This window comes from Pseudonaja textilis, chromosome 3 (genome assembly GCF_049901715.1).
Source record: "Pseudonaja textilis isolate UNSWEBS1 chromosome 3, rPseTex1.2, whole genome shotgun sequence".
Classification (NCBI taxonomy): Eukaryota; Metazoa; Chordata; class Lepidosauria; order Squamata; family Elapidae; genus Pseudonaja; species Pseudonaja textilis.
In genome coordinates, this window is record NC_141992.1 from 146,571,647 (window position 1) to 146,580,741 (window position 9,095).

Here is a 9,095-nt window from a genome sequence, read left to right on the forward strand (position 1 = left end):
AGATACCATATCTGGCTGCAAAAATCTGAATAATCAATAGACAGCAGCAGTTTTCCCTCTGCTGTCATCTAGTGGGTGTTTGTATTTTTGGAAGTCTGGATCAGGTACTCTGATCTATTTGAGCATATGATATGAAAATCATTTGCTGTGGAAAGCTGTGTGTTTATTCAGAAATAAGTTCTTTGAGGTAAATTTAAAAAGCAAATGGTATAATGTGTTATATGTAAAACAAAATTAAGATCCACTAAGTACCAAATTGTAGGAAACAATTATACATAATGTTGAATTTATTTTTTTTATCCAGGCCAATGATATCAGATTTTTAACTAGTAAAACTTTTTCTGGTATAATGATCACACTGCAATGTAGTGATGATACTCATATTACCAAAACTTGGCATGAAAGAATATGAATTTCATTGCCTCATATCTCTTAGAGTTCCTTTGGGGAAGGATTGTAAAGTATCCAAAAAAATACTACTACAGACCTGAATTTGGTAACTAATCAACTGTGCTTAGTACATTACGAAAAGGGGTAAAAAGTAAAACGGAAGCAAAAAGGCTGGAGAAATGCTTATATTTAAACTATGGTATTATAGAGCAACCTTGGCAATGTTAAGCCTGGCGGACTTCAACTCCCAGAATTCCCCAGCCAAGGTTGGGGACCCCCTATTATAAAGGATTTTAGCTAAATTGGCAGATTGAAATGTGCAGAATAATCCAAAGCAGGTTTAACAATAAAGACACCTTTGAGTCAAGTGCAGGTAGTCCTTGTTTAGTGACTGGTTTGTCTCTAAACCATTTATAACCAGTAATCACATTTATGACCATTGCAGGTCTGCAGAGCAAGGAAAACTAAAGTAAAATACTCCCTCAATGACCAAGTCACCAATCCAAATCATTGCTAAACAAGGATCACCTTTACAATGTCATGGACACAGCCAGAGAACCTCTCAGTAACAGTGCTGAAGGGGTTCAGACATTCTTCCGGACTGATTTGTATATTTCTTAGTGTCAGTTATACTCCTGGAATTCCCTGGTAAGTGTCTCATCTCAGTATTAAGAAGACAGGCCTGGGCAATGAATTTTTCCAAGGCACCACATGAGAAAATGGGACCGTTGTGGACGGCTGCCATTCTTGCCCTGCCCCCTCTGATGTTGCATTGCCCCTATCAATGCCACTGTATCACTGCCCCCTCTGCTGACAATGCCCCTCTTCTGCCTTTACTGCATCAGTGCCACACCCCCTGCTGCCAATGTCCTGCTACCAGTACTGCCAATGCCCCATTGCCCAACACTGTTGAGGGCCTGACTGGGACTGTCCATGGACCAGATGTGACCCATGTGCCATAAAATACCCAGGTCTGAAAAAGACCTAACCCAGAATGTCTATGTTGCTTACCAAGCAGAATTATAAATCCATTATAGACTATCATGCATGACCTCTTCTAGGTCGTCTTTCTAGGAAACATAGATACATTTATTTTTCTATTATTTTAATTTATTACAAATAAGTATATGTTCTCTGTTTCACCAGACCATAAAATTATAGCAGCACACCATTCCTCTATATCAGGGTTCTCCAACACAGTCAATATTAATTTCCCAAGGTCAATAAGGCTATCCAAAATAGCACTAGCAACAGCACTTAGACTTATATATCACTTCATAGTACTTTACAGATCTCTCTAAGTTGTTTACAGAGTGAGCATATCTCCCCTACAATCTGGCTGCTCATTTACTGACTTAGGAAGGACAGAAGGCCGAGTCAACCTTGAGCTCATCAGGATTGAACTCCTGGCAGTGAGCAGAGTTAGCCTGCAGTACTGCATTCTAACAACTGCGACACCATGACCTCTGTTTAATATTTCTATTAAAGTACTATTTATTAAATTATTATATTCTTTTCATAAAATAAATATTTTGGAGCTTGATGGACAATCTGAAACTTAATGGAGGAATTGGTGAGCTGAAGAGTTTGGGGACCTTTTTTCTACATGTTCTTATATATGATTAAAGGTCATCCATCCAAAATGTTGGAAGAGGAAAAGAATAGCTTTTACCCACTTTTCTAGGTTAGCAGGTGAGGACTAATTTGGCTTTGGGGGAAACATACAGCTATGTAAGAAAGGAGATTACTACAGGACATCCTCTGGGCCACTTTAGTCAGCTCAGTGAAAAAAGATAAGAAGAGTCTATGCTTAGGAAATGTAGTGTCTTTCCATACGCCAAATAACAAAATTTAAAGCTGAAGAGACTGTAGAATAATAACAAGTGAGTCAACTTTGTTTCATAAAGGTTGATGGACTGGCTATGTTAAATAGTCACAAGGAGATGGTTTTGCAATTCTTGCAGGAAATGATTAATGTTTCATATGTTTCCAAGATGATCCATAAAGTATCTGTAGCAGATTTTCTATTTGAAGAAATGAAAGTCTTATGAAATCTTAAATGACTGAAGTCATCACCGAAGAGAGAGGAATGAAACACCTGCATTTCTTAGCTTTTCAGCATGTCAGCAGTTTTTTTTAGATATGAGACATATTAGCGATGATTGTGACTTTGTCAAGAGAAAGTTGTGTTTCCATTAAAGCCTACCTATAACTAAAGATGATGAGTTTGGGAATCATGGCATTAAACGGCAGAAGAAATGGAGGTTGGGTGCAAGAGATGAGAAGGAGGTGAGTACCAATTTTACTTTGGGAGAGGTCTTTTAATGATCCCATAATCCCTTGCATCGGGGTGGAGTCAGGGCAGCTGAATGGAGCTGAGTGTTTACTGGCTGGATGCTCTTCCTGTCGCCAATGCAGAGTTCACAGCAGATATTTACTCATTGTGCCCAGAGAGAGAAATATCTGCCGCTACCTAGGATCGAACTCACAGCCTTCTGATTGTGAGGCAAGAGCTCAACCTCAAGGCCACTGCACCACTACCAACTTCACTTTCAGGGTACCTATAATCCCTTCACTTTCAGGGTACCTATAATCCCTCCAGACTTGGTAGAAGAAAAATATTGGTCCTTTACTGCATTTATACTAGAGTTGAGGCTGGGATTTAAGAAATTAAATGGGTGCTTTAGGCTTAAGCACCTTTTGCACCTCTTAAAACCTCCTCCAAAAATACCACTTGTTTCCAGCAAATTGTAAAGTGAAGATCTTCAAACTTGGAAGTTTCAAATCTGGTTTTAGATCATTAAATACTTTTTTTCCTCACCATTTTGCTATATCTTATTCCATTCCAGTCTTGCTATTCTTTATGAGGTCAACCTCTTCCTTGCTAAATTCCCATCACAGATAGGAAGCAATATTCCAACATTTTTTTACTTAGACTTCATGCAGTGTTTTTTTCAAAATGTGTTAGTTTTTTGTAGAATGTTACTGTAAAGCATTTTTGGGGACCAACTGTCTCTCCCTACAAGTTCACAGATCTCTGAATGCTTTGGGGAATTTTCTCCAACATCATGTCACTTGACCTAAATACCACGTAATATTGTTTTAGCTGTGGGTTGCAAGAGAAGGTTGAGCAATCTTATTCCCTGCAATTTAGAATTATCCCCAGAGAAATTGTATGGTTTCTTACCTGGTTTCTGCAACACTCTCTGATTTCTAACTGCAGCTTACAGTAATATTGGGAATGGAAGTTGAGACAGCATGTCTATAAATTGGGAAACTGTAGGAAAAAAAAACCACCCTGAAACTAGGCCTTCCATATAATGTGATACAAATGTTGCACAAGGCATAATAAACAGGGAAATTAGAATGCAGCGAAACATCTGGCAACTAAAAATATATTTCAGCCCAAGTAAACAAGCTTATAAGATGTATGAAACCAAAATATGGCCAAATGGGAAGAAAATAGGAAATTATTTTGACATGCATGATAGTGTGGATTTATTTTTATTTTAATTTGCGCATTCCAAGCATTTTCGATTTGTTTCATTTCATTTTTATAACTTCATTTGCCTAGACCCCTGAAACATCTGTGTCATTCTCAAACAGTTTTTTTCTTTTCCATTAAATAAAATTACACACACACAGAGAGAGAGAGAGAGAGAGAGAGAGAGAGAGAGAGAGAGAGAGAGAGAGAGAGAGAGAGAAGGGGAGGGAGGGAGGGAGGGATGGGGAGAAAGAAATAGTGAAATATATTACATTACAGTAAATTGTTTGCAGGTAGTCCTTGACTTATGACCACAAAGGAACCTAAAATTTTCTGTTGCTAAATAAGGTATTGGTTAAGTGAGTTTTGCCCCATTTTTGACCTTTCTTGCTCTAGTTATTAAGTGAAGCACTACAGTTGTTAAGTTAATGACACAGTTGTTAATGAATCAGTTGTTAAGTTAATTAACTGACTTTCCTTGTCAGAAGGTTAAAAAGGGCGATCACATGATCTTGGACACCACCACCCTGGATACTGCAATTATCAGAAATGAGTCAATTGCCAAGTACCCATGTTTTGATCACACGACCATGGGGCTGTTGCAATAGTTGTAAGTATGAAAAATGGTCATAAGCCACTTTTTTTCAGTGCTGTTGTAACTTTGAATAGTCCACTAAATGAATGATTGTAAATTCAGGACTACCTATTTCTTTTTTTTCCTACTGTCCTTTAGAAACAGGGTTGGAGTGTACTGGACTAATGGTAGAGTCTCTTTTTTTTGGGGGGGGGGGGTGGCATATCCTGCCATACTTCACAAATCTCAGTAGTGTGAGACACCACAAGCCATAATTTCTATCACTAGGAATTTCTAGTCAAGGAAAAAAAGTGAGATAGAGATTGATTTTTCCCTAAATTAAAAAGGACAAGCTGAAGTATGGTGATTCATATTTGACAGCTGGTATAGTACAATTATTAAGGTGTGCTAGCCGCAAGGGCTCCAGGTGTTAATCTCAGCCATTACTGGGCAACTTTGGGCTACTCAACTTCACTAACTCTTTCAGCCCAACCTACCTCCCTTGATTGATCAGAGTCACTTTAATTGATGGCAGGTATGTACTGACTACGATTTTTAAAAAACCCAGCCTGAAAGTGATTGGTTAATTCTGACACAGCCATATCCCCAGGTGTGGGATTCTACCAGTTCGCACCTATTTGCTAGAACCAGTTGTTAACATTCTAAGCAGTTCAGAGAACTGGTTGTTAGAAGAAATTACTGGCCTAATCCTGTAAGGAAGGCAGGAAGGAAACATTCTGGTGTTGCTTACAGAAACTGCCTCTCCATTAATCCTTATTACATTCTTGGCAGGACTAGACTTCCTGTCGCTGGAACTTCTCTGGAGGTTTTTTCCCCTCCTTTGCTGGTACTTTGCTTGTGTGCAGTGACCATTTAAAGTTACAATGGCACTGAAAAAAGTGACTTATGACCATTTTTCACACTTACGACTGTTGCAGCATCCCCACAGTCATGAGAGGCCAAGCGAGGAGATGTGTGCCTCGATGTGAGTGATATTGAGTTGGCCACGTCCAGCCAATAACATGACCACCAAGCCACAGCCACCAATTAAGCCACGGCCACAGAACCGGTTGTTAAAAAAAACTGAATCCCACCCCTGCTGTCAGCCTTCAAGATTTTCTCTCTTTGCTTTGCATCTTTCGGCTGTCATAAGTAACGGGGGGAGGAGGGGGGATGTGGTTATGGGAAGTGAGGTGGAGGTGTTACAAAACAGAACTGTATAAGCTGGTGGGGTAGATTCTTACTTAGGCTTCTATCCTATGCTATGCGCAGCTGCATCTCTTTATCAAAATACGTTAAGGTCGATGGACAGAGGCCTCATCACCACCTGGAGATGCCCACATGATGATATACACAGTTTTTAATTGGATGAGCCAATTGAACTATTGGGAGTGGGAACATTGCCATCACTTTGTATATGTGATTTACGCACTCATTTTCTCAGATTCAGAATTCTTTTGTTTCTACCACTTGATTTCCAGTAAAAGATATCTTTTCTCTAATTAATGGAGTCTAAGTATTTCTTTCTTGGATTTTGAATGGAGCACCAGCTGATACCTGCATATCCCTACTTATAAGAGGGCATGAAATCTTTGGAGCTACATGATTCTAGTTTTTTTATTGTTATTCCCCCCAAAAAAGATTTCAGTTTGTTTTTCAATTGAATTGTACTGGTTATATCTTATATTAAGAGGGGAAAGAATTTTGAAGTGATTTATCTAGATCTGATTTATTAATATATATTTCAAACACCTGACATTTTAATACTTTCTATATCCACTGTATGTGGGTGTTACTTTAATTCTCCATTGTAAATTAGGGCCTACATAGAAAAATAGCATTTTTTTTTGTCTCTCCCCATCAAGGTACCAGCCTCCTTTTCTTTGATAATGATGAGTACAACTTTTAATCTTAGTTTCTTCTGTAGAGAGCAAAAAAGTTTATTCTTGATATGAGATAGGTTGGAATTGTTACTTAGGCAAAAGGGCTGAAGCATTTTTAAATCCCAGAACAGTGAAATAACATTTAAAAGTGTCTCAGGCTGACACCTTAATTTACTGAACTTATAAAGAAGGAGAGGCAATACAGCACAATCAAACTTACAGGATTCTATTATTATATCTCAATAAAATGATTTTTTGCCTTCAGAATAATTGATCTGGTCTGGTCTGCTTAGTGGGGGCTGATATCTTTTGATACCCCGCCAGCCCTCTTCATTGATTAGTAACTGTGGATTCACACTTTTCCTTGTCTGCTGGCCTTCATCATGCTTTTTCAGATTATGCACAACAGCTTTGTCTACTTTCTTCAGCATGCAAACACTGCCCAATGTTTTCCAGCTCACATACATAGTTCTTTTTATAAAAGCAATATTAAAACAGTCTACTATCTACTTCATTTTTATTGCCAAACCTCCACTCCAATTTTCTTTCCCCTTTTCCTGCTCCCCCACATGCTACCTGTTGCTAGCTCAACAGCTGTAGTTCTTCCTTATGTCTTGTATAAGTTGGCTTTCTTATGAGAATCTAAACTAAGCCTGAACAAATGTGTATGTTGTTAATACATACATCAGAATAATATCCAAGGAAAATAGTGCTATTGTTGAAAAGAAGGCATCAACTGAAACACAAAAGCAACCACACAGCTTTTGTGTAGAAAACATTCACTAGATAAAGTGCCATGTCTAAGCAAATACTTATTTCTTGCATTTGGGAAAATAAGATACATACTGTATGTTATAACACAGAGTCTGAACACATAGTTGGGAAAAAGGATGGCCCCCATTCTCTAGTCTTAAGTAGAAAAGTCCCAGGTTCTTCTGGCAGGTAGTACGGAGTGAAAGTATATATTTATGAAACTTTAAGAGCAATGGATAAATAAAGGGCGCTATAGATTTAGATAGGGCCATAATCTGACTGAAGATAAGAATTACATTTGATTTTCCAATCATTTTCATAGAGCAACTTTGTTGCTCACTGTAACTTCTGAAAACACTTTAAAAAAAACAAGAGGATCATATGTGAAGAAGTGCTCAAGACATTTAGACTAACAGCCTGGAATTACTTGAAATGAGAAAATTGCATTTCTTTTAAACTAGGGGGATCTTAGACAAATGTTATGCCCATTTTATCTATAGTATGTTATCAAGTATTTTGATTATTTTCTTATTAATCTGGTTTTGCTGATCATGGGATACATATTCCATTTACTCCTTGGCATCTGTGTGATCAGTGACAACATCTACAGTATATGGCCAACCATGCAATTCTAGAACAATATACATAATAAAGAGAGTTCAATAATATTCAGAGAAAGAATCCATAAAAATACCACTAGATTTAAATGATCTAATATTTTGCTGATATTACTTCTGTAATGAATGGATAACCTTTTTACCCTTTCCATTTTTCAATTTATTCAATTAAGTTGAATACCGATTCCTATTAGAATTGGAATTGATTTTTGTATTCTCCAATTTTTTTTTTGCTGCAAGAACGAGATTGTTCACTAGTAATGTTTTACATGGGTGATAGACTAATTTACTCCTTAAATCTCAAAAGATGCTTAAAAGGTTAAATAAATTTGAATTCCCTTTGAATCCCCCCAAGGTGTATCGAAGCCTCTCTCCATACCTTACATATGCAGTCCAGCTTATGTAGGTCAAATGCTGTGTTGACCACCTAAAAGACACCAGTGTCCATCTTTTAATTAAAGCTACTTTTCTTCCATGGATTTCAAAATGTTGTATCTATCACTAACCCTTAAAGCAGAACTGTGCTATGGAAACATCTCTCTCTCCCCATTCAGCCTGATTTATCTATTATCTTTCTTTACATGCAGGCTGACTTCTCAGCTCCTTTTCTTTCTTTTTCATATCCTCTCTCTTTCTACTTTTCTTTCTTTCTCCTGTTCTTCAGGAATCACTATCTCTCTTAAGACAAAGAAGAGGGTTTGTTTAGAACTAGTATTGACTTCCTGTCTTCCTTAAACACTGCATTGTATTTGCTGGTCTATCACTATCCCTTAGTGATCTGATGGCTCATTGTTATTCTCTCAGTACTGTTTAAGTGTTATTTCCCCATTGAATCCTATTTCTCAAATGATTGCTGCTTTCTCCTTCCTTGCCATTTCCCACTGATGTGCTTTCGTTGTGTTATTCTGCAATAAAATCCAATCTCTTTGTTTGAGGTCTATACTGTCACTATTTTTTAGGTCTGTATTCGCTCTGGGATGTATAGTTTTTAAATACTCTTTAGTTAAAAGAGTTTGCTTTTATACAGTTCCCTACTGTATAGTCCCAACATAATAGTGTGTGTGTCTGTACACACACACACACACACACACACACACACACACACACACACATCCTTGGAGCATTTATTGATAATGTATTTTTAGTTTTTCTATTTGTGGTGCATTTTTCACCACACAGAATGCTTTTATATGAATCTTGCTGTGTTTGCAGTGATAATGGACTGTTCCATTTATTATAGGATTCCCTGAAGGTACTTTACTTTGTCTTCTCTAGCCACTTTTAAGAAATCTCTAAACCGTTCCAGTCACTACTATAATGTCATAAGGTTTTTGAGTTGGAACAAATATAACACCTATAGGGAGCAATATCTTAAATCAGCAGGTCAGAACTGA